This window comes from Rhea pennata, chromosome 2 (genome assembly GCF_028389875.1).
Source record: "Rhea pennata isolate bPtePen1 chromosome 2, bPtePen1.pri, whole genome shotgun sequence".
In the NCBI taxonomy this organism is placed as follows: Eukaryota; Metazoa; Chordata; class Aves; order Rheiformes; family Rheidae; genus Rhea; species Rhea pennata.
The window spans coordinates 1,476,069-1,490,906 of record NC_084664.1 but is presented as its reverse complement, the minus strand read 5'-3'; the positions used below and the strand labels follow the sequence as shown (position 1 = coordinate 1,490,906).

General features: G+C 46.7%; 1 protein-coding gene across 2 annotated transcripts in view; it reads right to left on the bottom strand.

Moving 5' to 3' along the window:
• Positions 1-14,838, bottom strand: part of CCM2 (CCM2 scaffold protein) — a 48,627-nt gene that overhangs the window by 33,055 nt on the left and 734 nt on the right. The window lies entirely within an intron of this gene.

Genomic DNA, 14,838 nt, shown 5'->3' with positions numbered 1-14,838 from the left:
TAATAATATCTCACACCCTTCTCAGAGAAGAGGCCTAGCCTCAGCCACCCTGGCAGCTCCCACAGAGCAGACTCATCTACAAGCTAGAAGCTGAAGTTCAGAGCTTCCTTCCTCCCTAGGAAAAGAGCGTTTGGTTGGCACATAGCACTCACCCCCTAAAGCCACAGGCTTCACCAGCTTTGTTTGACAGCAAAATCCACAGAAACGCACCCATCAGAGCCATCACCAACAGACCAGCAGGTTGGCATGCCTTGCAAGGGGAGAGGAAAGGTAGACCTGCCCCACCAGGCAGCACCGAGCTGCCAGACCACATCAAGTCACCCCAGGGGACTTCCAAAATCAAAAGCTCAGCACTGCACAGGAGTCCTCAACCCCTCCGATTTTGCCTCTTGCGCAGCCCGCTGTTCACCTAGGCACACCACATTTCCCAAGCTACAGATTTACAGACACTTACAGGAGCTTAAAAAAGGCAACAGGCCTCAGTCCAGAGGGGATTTCCAGAAGGAACACAAGCCATGTTTGTTGAGTTCAGCTCCTGACCTTTACCTTCAGCCACTGCCAAACGCATCCTACAAGCAGGAACCTGCTGCAGCTTGCAGGAGAGGACCCCAGGGTTGAAGGAGATCACAACCTGAAGCAAAGGTGGTAACACCTCTTCATACCTGCCTGGCAATCTGCACCTTGAGCTACACAAATGCACTGGTGACATTACTGATGCATACTTCTACAGCAGTACCAGTGAGACCTCAGCTTTTGGCTACTGCAACTAAAGGACATTGAGCCCTGGATGCTCCCACTGAAAAGCAACGTGAATAATAAGAGGCTGGAAAACACCTCTAAGGAGAGGTTGAAAGAAACTTTAGAAATAGAAATGCTTTAGAAATAGAAATGAAAGAAATGCTTTAGAAAGTAAAGTCCCAGATCTGCTTTTAACAGCAGAGCCATTTCAGCTTCTGCATGCAACATCTAGGAGAAGCTTTCAGCAGTTATCCTTCCTGTGGAAAGGAGATGGACTAGATAACCCCCTTCCAGCTCTGTTAGCCACACTGTTACAGGACACAGACAGCACTCTGCAATTTCTTTTTAAACAGTTTTTTTTAATCCACCCCTCTCCACAGGCGACACTGTTCCACCAACCCTTCTTCTAACTGAGATCCTCAAAGCTCTGGTCCTCCTCTGCTCTCCGAGACAGCAATAGATGTGACCCAACAGTTTGACTGCACCACTGCTCTTTGGCTGCCTGCACCTGAGCCACTTGGGATGATGGGTCTTGAAGACTGAATCCCACCACTGCCAGGTCGTAACACAAGCTCAGCCGGTCTCTGGAGATTTCCCACGCTTCCTGTCTTCCATAAAAAAAAACACTCTTCCAGGAGGATCCACATCTCCTGCTATTCAAGAAAAATTAAACCAGGAAAGGTGGCTATTCTTTTTAAAGAAGCTTTATTTACCTAATAAGGTTAGAAAACAAAAACACAGGGAGGCCCTGAAGTTCACTCAGTGTGTTGTCTGCATCTAGTGGCGCAGAGTGAACTTTCTATGTTTGTTCTTAGAACTTAATGTATTTGCTTTGGTTAAGAGAAGTCTGTTTGGTGAATGTCCACTACATGAGCACTCGGAGGATCTGGTATTACGCTTACAGTTAAATATAATAAAAATACTTCAGGAAACAAAGAAAAGCCTATTAAAAGGTTTGTGACTAAGTCTGCAATAGTCAGACAAAGCAAAACATCTGAAGCACTGTATGGAAAAGTGCTTTTAAATATCTCTTCTGAACGATATTGGAGCCAGTGAAACAGCAATCCAGTGAGCAGACAAGAGAAGTGCCACTAGCACCAACCCCCTGAGCTATTTTCAAGTGAACCAGGAGAGAAACCCCGCTGCCTGCACACACACCACAAGACAACAGCTCTCAAACACAACCACACATTCCTGGAGCCTGGGTGTGCAAGGCAATGGGGCACTGTCCCAACCCACCCTCCTCTGGGGTTACCCCCTCCAATACAGCAGCATAGCTGCTGCACCCAAACCTGCTAGCAGACCAGCAAACTCAGTGAGGACCTACTACCTGCAAGCTACACTGGCAGATGGGAGCAGGGAGGTGGAGGTGAGAACCTAGGGCAAGAGCCATCACCTGGACCAGCTGCAGCCTGGTAACACTCTGCGATCGCAAATGCTCCCGCTGTTGGTCGCTTCCTCAGGAGCAGGATCAGTCATTTGTCTCTGGATGAGGTAACATGATCCATGAAAAGATATTGATGGTTCAGGTGTCACGAGGCTTCCTGACCTCTCTCTCTCTCTCACATACACACAAAGAAAGAAAAAAATGCTTCAGCGCTGGTCAAGGTCAAAGCCTACAGGCTGCAATTTAGCCACCACTCAGCCCGACTTCTGACATTTCCTCTGTTATAAGCCAACCGCTTAAGAATATTTACTTAAAAGCTTTGCCAAGACTTTGAGAAGCCAGTGATTTAAGGATCTTTTTACCATTGGCATTCCTGCCCACAGGAACGCAACTGCAGAGGGCAGGGAGGGAAATAAAATCTCTGGTTACACCCTGCCCACAAATGGGTCAGCTGGGCTTTGACCTTTATGCTTTGCATACTCCAGCTTCTGCCATAGTCTTGGCAGTTTCATAGGTTTCCTTAAACCCTTCCACTTTGTTTTGCTGCCAAAGTTCATTTATTTCAGATGTTTTTTCAGCTCGCCACACTGTAAATACACAGACCAACTCACCTGAGAAGCCAGCTACCCCGTGCCCAGTGCAGAGGGTCTTCTGGAGAGTGGGAGGTGAGGCACATTTTGAAGTTATTTAAATAAGACTGCTGTAAAGGAAATCGTAGGCAGATCTGCAGAATTGAGCCAAAGTCCCTCAGGTTTTTATTACATATGCCCCCAGTTCGGCTTTTACCTGCCCTTAAGGTACTATAATACATTAATAGGAGCCAAGGTCACCTGGATGTCCAGTGCCACTGCACCAATTTTACTGAAGACTGCCCTCCTCCCTTGGAAGTACCAATAGAGCTGATGCACTGTATTTTGGTCATCCTGCCTTTCCTCTGGGGAACCTTAGTCTCTTAAGAGCAAGGTGCCAAAATAAAGATTAAGGTAGGAAATAGCTGTAGTTTGATACCAAAAATGGAAAACAAGATGAAAAAAATCAATGCGAGTCTCCCTCCGGTCTGTTAAGTCCTGCACAGATGCCTGGGCTGGTCCCATCAGCACTAAATCTCTTAATTCACAGAGGGAAGAAGTTAGCCTCATGCCATCCTGCCTCAGCAAGCAGCTCATTTCTCCAGGCATCTGATTCCCATCCTTTCTCCTCCCATAAAGAACAGGAGTTCTGTGCAGTCAGGGGTATCAGCACAGCTCAGTAACTAGGATGAGTGAGTGCTCTAAGGTACCAAACTGAAGGTTCTCTCCTTCATCCGATAGGGTTGTGGGTTCAAATCTCATTTTCAGCAGTTATCACTTAGCAGTCCCAAAGCTCTGCCAGCCTCTCATAGTTGGTTTATTGAGCACTATATACTGCACCCTCAACACAGCCTGCAATGCTGCAAGCCTGTCACCATCTCCCTTGTAATGTCATTTAGCAGCTTGGTGCTGACAGCTATCTCCTTTCCTCGAGGAGCAGCCAGTGGCCTGCATCTGTTGCAGGTACCAGCAGGCTCTAGGTACACAGATACACCACAGCATGGCAATAATCTTTTCTTCCTGAACCAAGTCATATTCTCAGACTTGGGAGAGGCAGATTAGTTTCACGAAGATTTTGGGGAAAGACGAGAAATGGACCAAGAACTCCCCAAAACATAACAGCAGAGGATTAAAATTCAAAAGGGATGTAGAGCTAGTTTTCAAATGCTTTGCCCCTCTCACCTCTGCCAGGGATACCAGAGAGGGTAAAGGCAGTTCCTGTTGTACTTTATATCCACGGACCTTCAGTGATAGAGTTCATCATCTTTGGTTAGATGATACCTGCATGTGTCAGCCTCTGCAACTACTCTTCTTCTGCCTTAGCAGACACCCAAGAGGTGGTTGACAGTAGATATTGTCACTGGGGCCAGCTAAGAGAAGCCACCAGACCATAGTTACTGACTGTAAACATGAACATACAAGCTCATAAAAGTGGTTCTGCTCTGAACTCCAATTGCCACTGCAACATTGACACCCAGATGCAAGATATCCAAAGAAAAGTCATAGCTATCTCATTAGCAGAGGCTTTGCTTCCAGCAAACTCCAGCTGAAACCCCAGCTCTTGAGAGCACTCACCACTGTGGATGGCTCCCTAGCTAGCAAGCTGCTGCCTGACAGATAGTAACACACCTTCTCACAAAACAAGCATTTCTGGTTGTATTTTTAGTATGTTCTGTAGGCTGAGAATGAGTGCTAAAGACCTTTGCTGAAAATGAAGCCTGAGGTTTCTGAAGTTTCAAAGCTGGCTGCATTGCCTGTTTATACATGCTGATCACCTCCAGGGACCAGAGTGTGGTAGAGCAGTTGTTCCTACTGTATCCAAGATGAAGCACCCAGCTGATTGGGCTGCTCTGCTTTGTTCTTGGTGCAATGAAAGTCAGATGTTCCTTCACAGCAACAGAAAGGAAATACACTGGAGTCAAGAAGAGCTATTTCATATGCTGTGCTGTTGACTGTTAAACTTCTTTTAAAAGATACTCCCACATCTGGGGTAGGACTGCCCCCATTTCTACCAGCTCTTGGGCAACAGAAGTGATCAGATATGACAAGTGCAACTTCATACCTTGTTTTCCCTTCTTGGCCAGCATTACAGGTGAGTATTTCTCTGGTTACTGAGAGCTCCACAAGACCTGGGAGTAACTCTCCCACATATCCCCCCCCCCCCATAGCACAGGTCTGAAGCCTCCATGAAACTGTGTGGTGCTGTGGAGGAACATTTGTCACTTGCTGATTGACATTCACTGCAACTCAGTGCTAGGGCAAAAGGATCAAAACGCCCTGGAGGCTAATACACCTTGCAAAAGGCAAGATAAAATATGGAGATCTGAAGTCTGTGCAGGACCAAGACACTGTCCTGACAGCAGAGTGCCCCAGGCCTGGGGAAGGATCGGAGGCTGCTCTTCTGCAGAGTACTGGTGAAATGAGCTACTAACTCTCTGCTAAGCCATCACTAAGACTTGCAACTGCACTAGCCATACGGGAAATCTGGGGGCTTCCTCAAAACATCCCTGAAAACTGCTCTGTGGGCTGCCATGGAAACGAGCCCCAGACCAGAACCACCCCCCAGAGCAGAGCTCTCAGGCCTACCTCAAGACAGCATGCTTCAAATAAGACCCCTGTGTCAAGGCAATGTGCCAGAAATACTGTAACTGCTTGAGTTCAATAGTTCTCTCAACTAAACAGGCATCATCTTGTACCAGAATGCTACTTCTGTGCGGTTTCAGGTTCTCATCAGTACACAACTCCTTTTTCAAAAGTACAGGCGGTTTATCTGCTTTCTGGTTGTTACATCCATGCAAGGGAACCTGCAGAGGCTGAAATGCAGTATTAAGAGTTCCTCTGCAAACCACAACAACTTATGAGGGCTCCAAGGTCGGGGATACCTCCTGCTTTTATCTGGGCCTAGAAACCAGAACACTGATTTATGATGTGTTGGGTCAGGGTTTCCATAATGGAAAGTTTTATTGAGTGCAAGTTACATTTTTGAAAGCTTGTATCATTACTTGAGCCAATGTCACTTGTGAACCATGTTGCTTTAGGAAGCTTCAACTCTGTCTGCCCCTCTTTACTGAGCAGCAAAGCATGCATTTACTGAATTACATGGTAGAGCTATTTTGCACTGAGCAAACCCACAACAGCAAAACTATTTCAACACAGGCATGTGAGCCCAAGAAAAAAAAAATCTGTGCTAGATTAAGTGTTACTGCAGGATTTGTCCTTTTCCATGCTATTCTCAGCAACGAAGCAGCAGTTAGGTGTACAAATGAAGGTTACACTGCTTACTCCGTCACAGTCTGCTTCCCAGGACAGTAAGTGCCCAGTGCACAGGCTTCTGTGCTCATTAATGGCACAGGTATTAATGGTAGCAGGCAGGATCCTCCCTGAGCCACAAAATATGGCTGGCACAAAACATCTTGCTCCTATTAGCTTTGAATTTTTCCCCCACAGTTCTGCCCCATCCCCTGTTATCAACTGCCCTCTCTGGAGGCAGCTTTCCCAGAGCATTGGCTCAGGGTTGAGATGTCACTAACCTGCTTTTACCAGCGAGCTGACAGGAGTTACACTGCTCATTAGACTGCCTGTAGGGACACTTGGAACAGTTACAAGCACTTCTTGCACTCCTTGTGTTCTATATTGGCAGCAACCTTCTTCATCCATAGCTTTGATTTGCAGTGTAGAGGTAAACTCTCCAGACGTTCCAGATCTAGCCTGACATTTGAGCAGGAGAGAGGAAAGCCCCATCTCACATAACCCCTAGGAAAGCTTCCATAAAGGGAATTCTCCAACAGGTAAGAAGGCTCCAGGCAAGATGCAGCTGTCAAGCAATTCAGATACACACCATTACTTACCAAGCCCAAGAGGCTAAAGATCAAAACTGGGACCATTTTCATGGCTCTGAAGCCTTAACCCTGGCTAAGCGACCCCCCTCATCCCCCCACTGCCATGGGTCTCCTCTGCCTCAGATGAGCTCCCCAAGTAGTGATCTCCCAGCTCTTCCCATGCTCCAGCCAGCTCCACAGTTCTGCCCCACATCTGCCCCTTCCCACCAGCCCAGCTGATTCCCTCCTGCTGCATCTCCCTCAGAGGGAGGAACCAAGCCCAGGACATATGTCAAAGTGGAAAGTGGCAGAGGCAGAGCCATCTATACAGCAAGCAGCAGCAGCATCCAGGATGCTCTCACTCCACCTCCCACGACCACCCTCAGAGGAAAAGAATATTTAAGTCTCAGCTCTTGTGAAAACCGTAGCTGATGCTCTGACATATCTTCCCTAGCCTTGGGCAGGGAGCATCTCACTACCCTGCTGGTGCTCTATTTTGGCAGGTACTTCTGCACACCCTTGCCCATGAAAGCAAATACAAAATAAATACACCTCCAGTAAGTGTTTGGAGCCAGAGTGGTTAATGCAAAGCATCTGATTACACAGGTCATGGCTAGCTGGAAGGTATTTCCTGAATAGAGATCTATAGCTGGAAGTCAGGATATCGCTCTGACTCTGAACCAGAGCTTTGTCTTCCCCCACTCCAGTGGGTAACATTTCAGTGAACTTGCCTCTGGTTACAGCTGTTATTCATATCCTGGTGCTAAACTCACACCAGGGAGGACAAGGGAGGAGAAAAGACACACAACAGAAGAGAGGAGAAATGGGAAAGAAGCATGCCCAAGAAGTTTCTGCAGAGCCAAAGCTGGTCAGGATCAGAGAAAGCCCATTTTCCAGCTGGGAGGGACAGAGCTCCCAGGAACCTGTGCACAGGCCCACACTGGACAGCATTCACCAGTCATCCAGAAGAGGGTCACTGGTGAGGCAGCAACATCTCCTGAAGACATCAAGTAGAGACTAGGACAAAAACACGAACACTTCACCCGCAGCCGAGCAGAGAGGCTGCAGTGGTGTCTGGAGCAGGGCACATGCAGTGCTAGCCCTGCCTCACACACCAGGTAGGGTCTCATCCGTTTCTACCCACAACCAGAGTTGTTTGAACTGCTGCCCTGATGTGAAGCTCTGATCTGCTCATCCCACAGCAAATGGGGGAAGACTGGGAGAGCCAGGAAGGTCCTACGGAGGAAAAGGGTTACCACAAGTCTGGAATAGTTTGTGCAACTCTTGATCAAGACTCCTTCAGCCCAGGAAAGGAGCTCTCCTGAGGAGATGCTATTTGTAGACCTGTGAAGTGATACAGAGAAGGTTGACTGGGATTAGCTATTCAATGCCTTTCTCGAACCAAAAATAGGAGAAGCGCAGCCATCCCGGGCAGGGTCAGCAGAGGAAAGAGGCCATGCTGCTGCCTAACAGCATGCAAGGAGAGCATTGCCAGGGCAGGCTGGGAGCCTAGGCTGCAGAGCAGCTCGCAAACCTACCTCAGCTACGGAGACAGCACCATCAGTTCAGCATATCCTTGATCAGAGGGGGGAAACAAGCAGGGAACACATCCCTGTTCCCACCCACGTGAGTGGCTGGGGATGGCCTTCACCCTGACAGCACCAGCCTCCTCGAGTCTCAAGGCAGAGCCAAGGCTCTCACAGCAAGGCATCTTATCTAATGGCTGGCTGCCAGAGGAAAGGGCCGCCCTGCTCCCTCCGCTGCTGCACGCCACAGCAAGGTGGTGCAGGAAGCTGGGCTGGCAGAAAACAAGTGCCAGGGCCAGTGCCAAGGAAGCAGCAGGAGCTGGGGTGGGAGGAAAGCCTGCTGCCCTTCCCAGCAGCCTAACCACTGTGGATCAAATCACCACCCTCAGCAATTCCTCCCTCTGTAGAGGACCACAAAAAAAACGCTAGAGGCACTGGCTTTTGTTCAGTCAAGCTCCAGGTCTCAAATGACTTCTCAAGCCTCCGACATCCTTATTTTGGGGATCTTGCAACACGTTTGAGACCCTGCCAAAGCTGCATTTCCTCCCTGTCCCCCAGAGGGACAGCAGAGCCCCGCCTCCACACAGCTCGATGCGCAGCATCAAGTTAAATAGTATGATCACCCCTACCACTAAGCCACAGGAGGCACAGACAAGTTCATCCAGATGTGAGCGATGCAGTGTGGACAGCAATGTTGCCAAGTCCTCCCAGAGCACTCTCACCCTGCTCAGGCTGTCCTCAGTGTAAACACCTCATGAACAAGCATGCGCACAAGGCAAGAGCTCCATGTCCATTTACACCCCCAGCTCCCACCCTTGGCACCCCCAGCTAGGGAGTCTAGACCCTGAATCCACTGGAAAGTGCTAGAGCTGCCATGCTACCAACGGTTGGCTCTGACTGTCAGCACATTCACTTAGCATTTGAACTGGACCCAGGAACCTTGGGTAAGAACAGGTCACCCACTGCGCAAGGCAAGAGCCCTGCCACCACCCCAGGGCTCTGGGAGAGGCAAAATCTCCTTCCGCAGGGCAACAAAAGCTGATGGCTTAAGCAAGCCCCCCCCCCCCCGCCCCCAAAGGGTCCTCCAGCCTCCCTCATTACACTGCAACTCCCTGCTCTGTCCCCAGAAAAGCAAGGAGGTCTCCACTAAGATATCGTTGTGGGACTAAACATGCTCTATGAGGAGACACTGTGGCACAGAAATCCAGCTTGGCAAGTCTCAGCTTTCACAGTCCTCAAAGCACAGGAAATTTCCTCCTTGAAGGAGCTGTTTTACAATTGCTCCTTGCTGCAAGGTGGACAAGTACAGTTGTGTGGATATTAAGACATCACAAGGTTTACCAGAGCTGTTCAAACCTCCTGGTCAAGTAAAAGATTCAACAACAGCAGCCCTCTCTCTCCTGTCCCTTTCCTCCCTATCTTCCAGTTCTCTTGCCAGTCCCATTTTACTCCACATCTGACTCTGGACTTCAGGCCTACAATCAAAAGGATCCACCTTCAATCCAGATTCTACTCCTTTTTCCTCCTTTAGGAGATTTTGGCTTCCTCTTCTATCCAGCCTGGAGGTAGAAGGAAGTACTGCAAACACAAGAGGCTCCACATTCTGCTTGAGTAACTGGACAGATGTCAAGAGCAGCCAAGAACAGCAACTACAGGATTGTCCTGCTGAGCTCCACACCCTAGAGCAAGTCAAGCACAGACAGTTCAAAGGAGACAAGCTGCTAAAATCCAGTTCATTGGGTATTCCAGATTCCCTACAAAGGCTTAGATCATGAGATTGATAGACATTTATAAATTGAAAAGCATGTTTCCCAACCCTGAGGCCATTCCTTCAGAGGGAAAAGGGATGCCAAACTTACTTATTATTGAATTTCTGAATATAGATTTTAAGGGAGATTAGAGAAATGCTGAGTTGACCTTGCGGTTTTCCCAAGGAATCTGGAAGAGCCAGCAACAGGATTTGTAGCTGTAACTTTTAAAGTTTAACAGAACAAGTAACATAAATCAAGAGGTCTAAGAGCCATATTAAGTATCTTTAGTTGTTCTCACCTAGAAGAGCTTTACTTGGCTTAGATCAAGTGGTGCAGCAGACAGATCAAATGCTAGCTGATGTTTTCAGACAGCACAGTAGTCTTGTCTGAAGTGACTAAGATACATGCTGAACGATCTTATAGCTGCAGAACAAGACTGGAGGCTCTGCTCTGTGATCAGGAGAGCCAAGGACAGTCTAATAAGTGCTGTTTGTCTTGAGTTCACTCAGCTTTGTGGCAGCTGGGCATTTTAATTAAATACACACCAAGAAAGGCAGTGTACAGACCAGCTGTTCGTAACTGCTCTGAATGTTTCCCTTTGGGGGTCTGAGGCTAGAGATGGGGAAGGAAATGAGTCTAACTTCTGAAGGTTGGACCCCCAGTAAGCAGTACGTTTTGGCTCACTGTTGTGAGCAGCATAAGTACTTCAAGATAGACCTGCCAGTGAGGGAAGCTCAGGGCTCTCACTTTAATGTTCTGCTATGGAAGAGCAGGTGCCTGCCATACCTGTTATTCTGGAAGAAAGTTCTCCATACTGATCTGTGCAGGGTATTTGAGCAGTAAAGGGGGCTAGACACCTCCTATCACACCCCTCACACAACCTTCTGGAAGTGCTGCAGCACTTCAAAGCTAGGCATAAAGTGACCAAGCCAATACAACAAATTGTAGTAGCTGGAGTTTTATCAAAGGATCACCACCTATCCAGCCAATTTCTTTATTTTGAATAACAGCTAGCACCCTTGGAAATTTGGGATCCAATCATGGCCACTACAATAAGTCTTAGAAGAGGAAAGAGCAATCACAACAACTCAGCTTACAGGAACACTTTGCACATGCTTTATATTAGCTGAAGACTACAAAATGAGAATGAGCCCTCCATACCCAAAACCATCCAGGAGTCCGAGTAGATGTGTGCTTTCATTAGTCTAAAAGCATCCAAGCAAGCTAAAAATAAGGATACTGTGTTCACTTGAGCAGGCTAAATAATCTCACAGTGAAGTCACAGAATAACCATTCCTACAGCAATTGATTCTCAAATATGACTGCTACTTCACTGAAGAGTAAGGCAAGTGCCTTGTCAAGGGCTCACAGTTATTGCAGCAAAAAAAGTCAACACTCAAGATACTGCAGGAACTTCAAGCAACTTTTTAAGCCCAGTGGAGTCTCATCCTCTAAGTAGAGCCTTCTACAAAGCTTTGTCTTTCAGCTCAATCCATTAATATATTCTGCATGAAGCCTGGGAGTTCACATTGCACCATTCAACTTCAGCAGGAATCAGTTCTAGTCAAGGCATTAACTCTTTTGCTTCCCTTCAGAAGGTTCTCAGTCTCCCATTCCCTTCCACACACACCCCACACCAACAAAGAACACAGCCTTACTACTGAAGATTTCTGGCTTACAGTGAATGACACTTAGCAGAGGTTAGAAGCTTTTCTCAGTTGTGGCAGGTATTTCCCAGTGATCTACAAAACGAGTACTAGAGCAGCTAATGCCCTTAATATTTGTGGTACTGAAATCTGGTTTGAAATGCCAAGTGATTAGTTCTATAAGCAAGATCTGGCAATCATTAAAACAGTTGCAATAAGAGACCTCACATTTTACACAAAAGCAGATCAATTTTTCTGTCTCTAGACATAGAGAAAGCGAGTGTATGTCAGGCCTAGGACATACCCGAACCAGAAAAGTTAGAAGTTTTATACTAGCACCTTAGATGCAGCACACTGAACTATTTTAAGAAAAACATTCAAATATTTTGCCATTGAATGCCTGAGGAAGCCTTGCATCCATCTTACAGATTTCCTGAGATGAGATGTTACAAGAGCCTCAACCAAAGAGGTCAACAGGACCCAGGAAAATCCTGCTCTATAGACCAAGGCATCTATTAGGGTATGCCAAGAAGTTTGCCTCCTTCCTCCCTCCACCCTTCTCTTTCCAAGAAAGAGAGCATTAGGACTCTGGCTAGGATGACTGTTCCACAAGGACTAAGAACAACTGTTCAAGCTCCAAACAGATTCCCACAACACAATTAACTGCAACAAGAATTTCCTCTTTTAATGCAATGGCCAATACCAGAAGAACAGGCAACCAGAGCTGATGACATGCTCTGGAATTGATCTACTCCTTTCAAAGAAGTTTGAGATGGACATTTCTATCTCCAAGCCTGTTTAAGATAGGACTTTCCCACTACTAAAGCAATCCCCAGTCAGGTCTGCATTTGACCAGGTATCTTCCATCTTGCCACTATGTCTTTGGGTTGGGATAACCTGGTTTAGCTGAATGACCAGACAGCAGAAGGGCTGCTGTACGCCACTGTTCAATAGTATATCCAGGGCTCCAATTTCAGTAAATACCTCATTTGTCTAGAGCTTGAGTAGCCTTCACCACAGTACTAGGATTTCTCTTCTAGGAAAAATCTTGACCAAACCTGCCATACTACTACCTATGGCTTGTACTACGGAGATGTAATTACCATGTTTCAACCTACAATCCTGCTGGCTGAGGGCCAGCCACCTGCATTCTGGAAGGATTCACATTGGGTTACACGGGAAGGAGAGCATTTTCCTAGGAGTCCCTGGGGCTCAGCAGCTGTGACCTGCTAATGCACAGTGGATGAACACACCTGTTTCAGCAGCCAAGCTAACTATCAAAGATAGTGGTGGTTAATTGGTTTTTGGAGTTTATGCCTTTGGCTTTTAGATGAACTATGAGGGAAAACAGTGAGAAAACTCTTTAAGCCTATGCCCTGGCCCCAAAGCACTGCAAACCCTAAAACAAAGCCGCTGCAGTTTTAAAGTAACAATCCCAATCCACAACAAAACAGGGTGAAGCCAAGTCTGTCCTTGTTTAAGGACCTAACCTCCTTTAAGTTGCCAAGCTTCTGCAGGCATGCTGATCACAGACTGAGGGCATGTCTCTACATCAAGCCACTTCAGAGAGTATCTACATACAGAACTGAGGAGAAAGACTCCATGAACATTTAGCACCAAAGACTGGTACCCTAGTATGAAACCAAATCCTCCAGCTGCAGCTATGTGCCACAGTAACTCGCATCAGTCTCAAAGAATTACTGCTGATGTCTTCTTGTCCACAGTGATCACTAAAAAGGCAGCAAAAGGTGGACTGCAATCACACACATGCTGTGATCACTCCTGGGCCCATCAGTACAAGAGACTGCAACATGCAGGAGCAGGTCCAGGGGAGGGCCATGAAGATGGTTAAAAGACAGGAACATCTCATACAATTATAGGCTGAGAGTGCTGCAACTGTTTAGCCTGGAGAAGAGGCAGTTTGGGAAAAGCAGAGGCAGATATCTGTGTGTGTAAATGCTCAATAGTATGGTGTAAAGGAGACCAGCTCTCCAGTGGTGTCTAGTGAAAGGCCAAGACTCCGTGGGACAAACTGAACTACGGAAAGTTCACAGTAAGTTTTTATGTTCAGCTAGAGAGTGAACAAAGAGTTGGCCAGAGTAGCTGTGAAGTCTCCCTTCAAGCAGATATTTAGAACCCAGCTGGAAACAGTCCTGGACCACCGGCTCTAGCTGCCTGTGCTCTGAGCAGGGAGATTAGACTAGATGATCTCCAGAGGTCCATGTCAATCTCAACCACTCTGATTCTGTGAATCTGTGACCACAGTAGCTGGCCACCTTTCCTAAAGCACCTGGACAGTAGCACAGTTACTTCCCAAGTTGGAGTTCGGAGATATATATGAGAGAAGGTATCTACCCTCCACTTGCTCAGACCCAAGTTGTGTGCCTGCACCCTTATCCACCCCCTCAGCTTTCCCTGACCTCAGCCTACAGCTTTCAATCAAAGTAACCACACAAGCAAATAACATGACTAGAGACCACACTTTATTTTTTTTTGCCTTAAAGTTGCTTTTTTTTTGCACATACCAGAAAGCTGGTTTTCTATGGAGACAAAAATCATTCCACTTTATATACATAACAGATCTTGTCTCTGTACTTTACTTGAGCATTACTTTTAGCCTGCTGCTTAGTGTGGACAACAAGCATTTACTTGTAGTTGTTCTTATATTACTTCTAAAGTTATCCTGTAGTCATCCACAACCTCAAAAGTTGCATCCAGATTTGTTTCTTCTTGAAGCAAGAAGTATTTTGAGTTAAGGGAATGTTATGTATCTAAAAGCACACCACTCTAAGCCAAGTCATTTCTATTCCCAACCATGCTATTGATTCTGTAACACCTCACAGATTGCTAGACATCTCAAAGGAACTTAAGTGTTTTTACAAAAGCCCTCTTGACGCTTGCCTTTTACCACTGTTATTTAAGTTTCTTTCCTGGACAGAGTGTTAAGCCAAACTTTCAGGATTTGATTCTATGGTAACCACATATGGTAGATCAGAAAATACACAGAATTTCAAAATTTATTAGTATTCTCATCACTTAAAATCTTAATGCTTCAGTAGGAGACTCTGCTGCCACCTTCTGAGAAGATAGTTACTGCAGGTGTCTCCAATCAAGAAAGAACTAAAAATAGCTTGTTTCCCCACAGTTATATCATCATCAAATTGAAGATAAGTTTTCTTCATGAAGAGAGAGTCAAAACCAACCTGCTCAAGGACCACTAAGAGGCCTAGTCTGGCCTTAGCCTTCAGTCTGAGCTTTGTCTCCCCCACATACACTCTAGAAGATCACACAAAAAAGGTTTAAGCAATAAGAACTAAAGCAGCCCCCTTCCAGTCAATGGAAACAGAGCCTGCTGATCTCCAAAAGGCTTACAGCACAACAGACCTGACTGTGGGCAGCCCAC